Raw genomic sequence first — 9,640 nt, 5'->3', positions numbered from 1 at the left:
GCACTTGAAATGTCAACACAACTTGAATACGTTCAAGGCCGTCTATGACATAGGTATTGAAATCGAAGATGACCTTGCAAAACAAAAAGCTACTAACAATAATAACAACAGTGGCTGGAAAGAAAAGAAGAACGACAACCTTCTTCTTCCAAAAACACCCACTCTAGTAACAATGTTAGTACCTTTGACCTTGACGATGTCTTAACCTTAGATAATCAAGGATCTAAAAAGAAATCAAAAAGAGAGTTCACACCCATTGGAATGACCTATGATGTTGCTTTCGATCATCTCCACGATCGAGGATTAATCAAACCTATTGGCCCTACTGAATATCCAACTCCGGAAAGGCGATCTTCGAGATGGAATACCAAATCTTATTGCCAGTACCATCGAGGAAATGGTCATACCACAGATGAATGTTAGAGATTTTAAAATGTCATTCAAGATCTCATAGAAGCAAATAAGATCTCATTACCTCTAGCTAGCAAGAAGACCGAATGATGATAAAGCACAAGACACAAGGCGAGCTTCAACGACAAGATTTTGTGACCTCGTTTTTTCTATTTCTTTGATTTCTCCTTTCCCCAATAAGTCTAGCATAGGCACCTTCTGTTTTCCTTAGATCTATTTTATAGATTTTTTCTTTTTCCCTCTTAGTAAAATGAGCATTTCTTTCCTTGCATATGATCATTGCATTGCATCATAAAAAAATTTAAAAAAAAAAAAAAAACGCTAGACTAATCACAAGGTATACTAATGATTTGAGGCACCCTTGTAGCCATATCATATCACTTTCACCCTTTCAAATATACAATCCTTATTCGATAAACCACTTTGAGCCTCGTCTAATGATAGACCTTTCTTTTTTCAACCCACATCTACCTAACCTTGAGAAGGGATGGGGTGCAACTTATGTAATTTCAAAAGCTTGAGTGATTTCAAAAGGCTCAAAAAAAGCAAAAAATAGCAATAAAGTGTGCTAAAGGGCAAGTGTTCCAATGGCATTGATATGAATATATCTTTGATATGAACACGTCTCAGATTGCGTCTCTTATCGAGTGCTCAGTACCGTGCCTGCGAAACATGAATGCCAAGTGAGTGATAGACCGCATGATCGGGATTGCCCACACTTATCAAAACATGAAAAGGCAAAAAAGAAAGAGAGCAAAAAAAATAAACAAAAGAAAGAGAGTTCAAAAGGGAGAAACCTTAAGCATACAAATATAATGATTCAAAAGCAAGGTTGTACACCTTGGGGGATTATCTAGGGTCTTGAGCCTTTATCCCCTTCTTCTTCAACCTTTAGCCTAACCACGTTACAACCCTTCAAAGACCTCTTTGAGGTATGCACACACTTGTGCAAGGTTCGGCTAAAGCTACATTCGGCCTGATTCCTAACGGATACGTAGGCAACCTCACATTGGGGTGCGACCGTAAAAAAAATGCATTCACATTCACATTCATGCATGATCATATCAAGGGATCTCCAATGTTCATCCCTATCCATTTAGAGCTAGACTTGGGGGCTTGATCCTTACATCATTAGTGTAACACCCTAGAAACTTTTAAAATACCTGTTTTGCTCTGTTTAAAAACTTTAATTAGGAATATCTAAGATATTACCGCCACCGTGATAACTCTTAAGGCAACTATCAAAGACACACAGCGGAAGACTAATTTCAAACCCTTTCAAAACAAGTCAACTTAAAAAGTAAATCGACGAAAATAAAGTCAAACCAAAGTCAAACAAAGTAAAATAAAATCAACCTACAACTTGGAACCATTATAGGCCCTTATTAAAACCAAAGCAAATTCAAACCCTTTGTTAGTTACGCATAATAATATTATCATAAATAATTAAAGAGATAAACACATCATAAACTTATGGAAACTAGCATGATACGCTCTTCACTCATGCCCATTCATGAATATGCTTCAACACCTGAAAAACTTATCTCTACCTATTTCCACTACTCTCCATTATAAATGGGTCATCATAGGGCCAAGATAAAGACAAGGCCAACAAACACACAAAACACACAATCAACAAAGCTGAGTACATAAGCGTAATTAACACACTAGCATACAATTCCCTATCAACACACGACTATTGAGGTTACTGACACGGGAGCTAACCGTGCCAGCATCAAAAACCACACGTAGGTGGCGGAATTCCTGCGCATAATAATAATAAAAAGGAATATACAACGTCCTGTACTCCATTAGAAGTTATGGTTAAATATAAAACCGCATAACTCCCCCCATATGTTCATACTCATGGCATATACGTTCCAAGAGTTTTGGTGCGTAATCTCTTTCACTTTACGTTATTTACCGATTATTAAACTTGGTGATGACTCTTAAACCATAATCATTCAATCAACAATAATTATTCAAACAATCAAATATATCAATTTAATTCTTGAATAATTAGTGATCACATAATATTTAATGTTGAACCCTCTTTAATTCTACCTCGGTGCCACCTTAAACGCATAAAGCGCCACAAATCCTATCCCTCGGTGTTAAAAACACCTTAAGTGCACTAAGGCACCAACATACAATTTATTCCTCGTGTACATAGACACTTATATAGCTCATTTCCTCATGCTTACAGCATCAATAAAAATTATATGAACCATAAATAAATTCTTTTTCAATATTCCAAACCAAATTAAACATTTAGTTTAATTAAACATGCTCTCTATCATGCCATAAATAAATATATGGTTCATAAATAATATTCCAAACTATTATTTTCCATCCAACATTCCATCACAAATAAATCATGCTTCATAATCCAATCACCAATGACATCCAAATCATAATTCCAATCCAAACCTAGCATGATACTACTTGTAATCAATCAAACACATTTAGCATGCTATTACATCGACATAATTATGCTAATTACGCGAACGTACCTTGAATACGATCTTAATATCGCCACAATTAATAGAAATCACTCACTTCAAAGTCTCCTACAATTTAAAATCATAAAAGGATATTAAAACCCACTCTACACAAATTTTCAGCAATATATACTATTATTAAACGCCTCATAATTTATTCAAAATAAGCTGAAATTATATTTAAAACCTCATAATTAAATCTCAATTTATGGGTAATTAAAATTCCTTAAAGAAACTTGATTTCTAATGTTTTACAAAAAATTCCAGCACTTTATTTTATCTTGCTGTAATTTAGTCTTAAAACACTTTAATCAAAGGTTTACACCCTTATACATCATAATTCTTCAATAATTTATAAATCAAGAACCTAAGGTTTCAAAAATTGGGGCTTTTTAATTAAAAACATAATCTGAAAATTAATTAACATAATACTTTTAATCAAACATCAAAATCAAATCACAAAGCCCATAATTAATATTTTGATCTAGGATTAAATTGATTTTTAAAACAAAATTAATAATTTTTTTTTCTTTGTATTCGAAAAAGAGAAAGAAAGAAGGTGGCAGCCACCACCATGCCGGCTGCCGGCGCCGGTGGCCGCCTGCTGCCGGGGGCTGGTGCTGCTGCCGGCGGCAGCCGCCTGCCGCCGGTGGCTGGCAGTGGTGGTGGGGGGGTGGCCGAAAAAAAAGAAGGGGAAGGGGAGAAGGAAAAGAAAAAAAAGAAAATAAGGAAGAAGGAGAGAGAAGTTTACCTTGGGTTTTCTCCACTCTGGGCAAAGTTTGATTTGCCTCATATGTGGGATATTTATACCCCTTCTCTAAAACCCTTCTCCCTAAACTTTCCCTTTTTAATTTTCCTAATCCCATCCCTAATAAAACTTTACTAAAATAAACTTTCCTAAATTAAACCCCAACTTAATTAAAATAATTAATTAAATTAACTTTCCTTTTTATAAAATATTTCCAACTTATTAAAATAAATAAATAAAATACTCTAAATAAAACATTTAAATTCAATTAAATACTTCTCAAAATACTTATTTTAAATAAAATACGTATAAAAATACGAGGTATTACAATTAGCCTACCCAGCCTAAGAGTCACCATTATTTGACTCTTTTCAATATATTTCCACACTATTAACCTTTGCGGCCTAACCTTAGTGTCACTTTCACACACGTCACAGATACATGACCAAATAATCCTTCCCATAGGAACCGTTTGTCATGAAATCTTAACGCAACGTTGACGCATGCCTTGTCATATCATGATCACTCATCACTTGTAATCATCATTGCATCACAAATTATGAAGTACTTAGCCTTCGCGCCTAGGTTACCCAAATACTTTCATCATCGAGTAAACAATTGAGATAGCCTAGGATGAACTAATCCTTGCACTATGAGATACAACATTAACATATACATTTGACTTAGCTCATTCAACATGCACCGCAAACACTCGCTTTGATTCTTTTTCGTGTCTTTCTTTTTCGGGAGAAAATCGGTACCCTCCACAAAAATGACGGAAAATTTTAAATTTTCATTTTTTTGCATTTTCGAGTTGCACAATCACATTACAATGCACACACGAGTCATGTACATTGAGTCATGTTGTGTCAAAACACATTGAGTCAACCTCAAGTCAGTCAATCATATTAAGTCAAAGCAATCACAATGAGTCAAGTACACCAAAACTTGGGCCAACCCTAAAAACATGAGCAAAGTCCTATAGTCTAAAATATAGATGCAGGTACTTGATTGACGATCGACCTACCGACGGTCATATTGATTGATTGGGTTCCTTGGTACGCCAGTTAGCGCCTATAAGCAAATTGACATGATTAGTAGTCGGCTCGATTACAATCTGTTATTTGAGACGAACAATACAAGAGGGGGGGTGAATTGTATTTGAGTTCCTAGTGACTACTTTTGCGGAATTATAAAACAATGCATATAGGAACTAGCAAAGACACACAGATTTTACGAGGAAACCTTCCAGGGCCCAACTGGAAGTAAAACCTCGACCCTATCTTAGGGATTTCAACCACAAACAACTTCACTATAATAGGGCAAACACCAAGTTACAACCTATTATAATCAGACCTTTACTCACAAGTTCCAGAATGAACTTGCTACACAGTAGGACCCTATCCTACCCAATCTAAGCACCACACTTAGATTCACTCGTACTCCCAAAGTACATAAACTCTCAGCTTCACACTAGAAGCTTACACAAACTGTATGTAAATATTAAACACACAACACCCAAATAACCTAACCAATACAAATGATGAAACCTAGTATATGATAGACAAGCTATGCACGAAATCCGAAACTAATATGACAAGGTTAGAAGCTTGGTAAACTTACTCAGTTAAAGCTCTGTGATTTCTCCACGCATAAACTCACACCCTCCTAAAACAATTCGATCTCTACTATTTATACAAGTACAACTTGTATAGCAAGTAGGTTTTCTAAAAGATAAAGAAGTTAACTTGCCTTATCTTAAAAACACGGTTTAAGTAAATCTTCTTTGGAGAAAATCTTTTCCGGAAAAATAAGATAGAAAGAGAAATATTAAAAAGAATAAAATCTTTTTAAAACTGATTTTAAGAAACAAATTTTAAATAAAATCTTTTCATAAAATCTATCTTTTTATCTTTTCCAATTTTATCTTTATTTACCAAGCAACTTGTCACGCTTCTAATAAATTTCGTGCATAACCTACTTAACATATTTAACAATAAATCTAGAAGATAAAATCTTAACTAAATAATATTGCTGGGCCATATTCTGCATAAGTAGGTTACTTAGCCTTCACGCAGACTAAGTTCCTAAAGGAACTCACTATCTTCACTCGCAGTCCAGGCTGACACCTCAGCATGCTGTCTTCAAGTTCCTGTTAGGGAACTTAGTTCTTGTTAGAGAACTTTTCTTCTTCTTGGTTTAACTTTCTCTTTAAAGACTTCTTTATGTCTTCTTAGCTCAAGTTACTTCTTCCATCACCAAGATCAATTTCACCTAAACTAATCAAACACTTAAAAACCTTTATTAGTTGAGTTTGCTTTAGTTTAAGTTCATCATCATCAAAACCTTTAAGTTTCAACACAATCACAATTAGTGATTGGCTAGACGACGATCATCTCACTTAGCTTAAGCACCTAAACATTGGCTCATTACAAACACCAAGGCATTGGTCTAAAAGCAAGCACATCACCTATACAACAATTTTTTCCAAGATTGGATTATCACCTCAAACTGGCAAAGTTTCCAAGCATGGATTGTCGTACTCCTTCTCTGTTTGGAAAATTTTTCCAACTTTGGATTGTCATATATTCATAGAAACCCTTGGCAATTTTTCCGAGATTGGATTGTCATACACCCAGTTCCCTATGGCAAAATTTCCCAAAGGATTGTCGTAGATCTCTATTCATCTTAAGATTTCGGCAAAGGTTCTCCAACGAGGATTGTCATTCATTTCAATAAGTGGAAAATTTTCCTGAGACGGATTGTCGATCGATTCTCTTTGCAAATGTTCCAAGACACAGATTGTCAAATATGGCAATATTTTCCCAAAAGGATTGTCGCATAGTATTGGCAAATTTCCAAGGTGGATTGCTTTCAAGAGTTATATTCCAAGGCGTGGATTGTCGATCATAGCAAAGTTCTCATGACAGATTGTTACGAAGCATTGGCAACTTTTCCCAAAATTGGATATTGGCAAACTTTCCGAGATACGGATTGTCGCTTCATCATGGCAACATTTCCTAAGATGGATTGTTATGTGGCATTGCCAACTTTCCTTAGATCGGATTGTTGTACATCATTCAAGAGTTGTGTTGGCAACTATTCCTAACGAAGAGAGGATGATAATCACCCCCCAAAACATCAACATAGCAAGCATTCAAGCAAAGCATCAGCAGACAGAGGATCACAAGGCAACGAGGTCTTCGACGACTTTCACTAGGATGAGAAGGTTGTCAAGTCAAGGCACAGACAAGATTTTGAAGACATCTACAAGCAGCGATCTTCGACGATATTCTCTAGGATGAGAAAATTGTCAAAACTGAAGGTGTCTACAAGTAGTCAACTTCGATGATATTCTCTAGGATGAGAAAATTGTCAAAACTGAAGCTGGCTACAAGTAGTCAACTTCGACGATATTCCCTAGGATGTGGAAGATTGTCACAGTAAAGCTGAGGATGGCTACAAGAAGTCATCTTCGACGATGATCCCTAGGATATGATGAGTTGTCATAAATAATCGAGGATAGCTACAGGCAGCGATCTTTGACGACGGCGTTCACGAGGCATTGTGGAGGTTGTCACAATAAAGTGCAGCAACAAAATCAGTTACTTCAGAGACGTGTGCTCGACGGTGCAAGATACACGTTTTTAACTCTTTTATCTGTTCAACTAACGCTAGTTTACAGGTATCGGCATTACAAGAATGATTTAGGATTGCAGAACGTTCTGAATCATTCTCCGGCCCTATCGCTACTTTGACTTTTGTTTTCGAAACTTGCGTTGCTCCAAACTCGGTCAAAGTGGGGCCTTCTCTAGACTCCCAATTGTGTCTCCCCAAAAACCAAACCCAGTGATGAGTACTTTTCACGTCCCTTGATTATCGAGTAAGGTGAAAGTGGGAAAAGTCTTGTGGTGCAGTTATTTTTAATAAAAGATTTCTTTCTGTTTTCGAAAATCTTCTCTATTTATGAAAATAACTAGTCTAATTTAGCTTGGTCCATGACGAGGGTCCAATAATAGTGTAGTTGGGTCGAGCTCGCAAAGAGCTTTCCAATGATATATTATAAGCCCAATTCCGATTAATAATGAGGAAGTTATGGCCAAAGTACCAAATTAGGTCTGAAATGGTTTTATGGCCCAATGATCTAGTGGAGGGCCTATTAAATGTTATTCCTAAAATTATTAGGATTACTTCTGGTCTTCTAGAATAATCTAGAAGGTTATTTTGAGTTCTAATAGAGTTAGGATTAATAATTATATCTTTTTAGAAATAAGGAATTTGATTTGAAATAAAACAAGTGTTTTATTATGATAAATCTGATTTAAAATTAATAAACACGGAGTTTAATTATTTAATTATATTAAAGAAATGATTCCATACAAAAGCGCGTTTTATCTTTTACTAGCACCAAATGACAAGTTTGTTGCCAAACGACAGAGCCTGTCGCCATGCGTGATGCTTGTCGTTTCGCGCTGGGCTCTGTCGCTGGCGACAGGGGTGAGTTTTATTCCAATTCAACTTTTGATTCTTTTCTATCGTTTCTGGGTTATTTTCTTTATAAATAGGGTCGTATTTCCCCATTTTTATTTATTGACAATCATCAACAATCATATTTTCTCTCTTCTCTCTCTCAAGCAATAGCTTATTCTTCTCCCTCTTTCTAAACCTACCCTTTTACAAAATACCGCATTCACGAGTTCTAGACACACCTAGCCAAGATCGAAGTTGCATTCGCCCTAGACATGAAAAGTTGATAATTTTTGAGGGTTTAGTCCCAAATCTTATTTCAATTATTTGATTTAACTATTTAATATTTTCCTTAAAGTTACTAACGTGTGTATTGTTTTGATAGAAAGAGATACGAGGCATTGAATTCAGTAATTTAATTGCTTAACTATTCTTTTGATATAGGAATCATGTTTAGATTATATTAATTACTAATATCATGTATGTTTCTAGTATCATGTTTAGGTTGCCTCATATTTCTTTTATCATGTTAGTATCATGTTAGGGATAAAGTTTTGATCTTTATTGTTCAGTGACATGCTAGGATTTTTTATTAATCTTGTTAGTATCATGCCTAGGATCTTGCTATTATTATTATGCTTTGATGAGAATATTGTTATGATGATTGTTGTTATTATGTTGCTTGATATTATTGCTTGATTACGCCCTCTCTTGCAAGTTTAAAGGGAATTTGTACTTGTAATCACGCTTAATAAGATAATTAATAATCTTTTTTAGGCTAATGTGATTATAATTCAAGTGATCGCCAATAATAGTTTTGTTTGGGCATTATTCAACCAACATAGATTAAACAGGTTTATGATTAATATATTGATTGTATGTTAGTCAGAAAGCGCACATGAATATAAGAAGAATAAAGTAGAGGCTTCTTTAGGGCAGGTTCAATCTCTTTTAGGTTGGATTTGTACCTTCTTCCTCGAATATCCAGTCATGGTTCAGGACCACTATCGAGTTAGCGATCTCATGGATCGTGAAGGGGTGTAACCTTCACCCTGTGAACGGTTTACAAGTTCTAAAACTTGTTGGCGACTCTTATCTCCTTTATTTTGTCTCTTTTGCTGCCTGATTTTCAAGTTATGATAAATTGGATAGGGGCATTCTTGGGTTGAAGGACAACTGAAAGGACCCCCTTACTGCTACCCCTGATAATCCTCCTAAACTTTTTGAGACTCTAAAGGTTTATGCTGGCTCTTTGAAGGGTGAAGTTTGTTTATCCCCAGCTGAACTGAGGGCCGTCTTTGGCACTGTGACTGCTGCTGATTGTGTAGGGTCTAGTCGTGCTAAAGTTGAGCCTTCCTCTTCCACTGTTGGGGGTCGGCGGGAAACTCAACCTGCACCCAGGGAAGTTACTTTAAAGTCTAAGGCGTTAGTGGCGTAGGGTGCTTCTCCTGAGAAGCGTTCTGTTGCGGCTTTCGGCCAAGTGGCACCTTAGACTTCTGTGGTAAATGAACCA

Source organism: Chenopodium album, chromosome 17 (assembly GCF_948465745.1).
Source record: "Chenopodium album chromosome 17, dcCheAlbu1.1, whole genome shotgun sequence".
In the NCBI taxonomy this organism is placed as follows: Eukaryota; Viridiplantae; Streptophyta; class Magnoliopsida; order Caryophyllales; family Amaranthaceae; genus Chenopodium; species Chenopodium album.
This window is presented reverse-complemented; position numbering follows the sequence as displayed.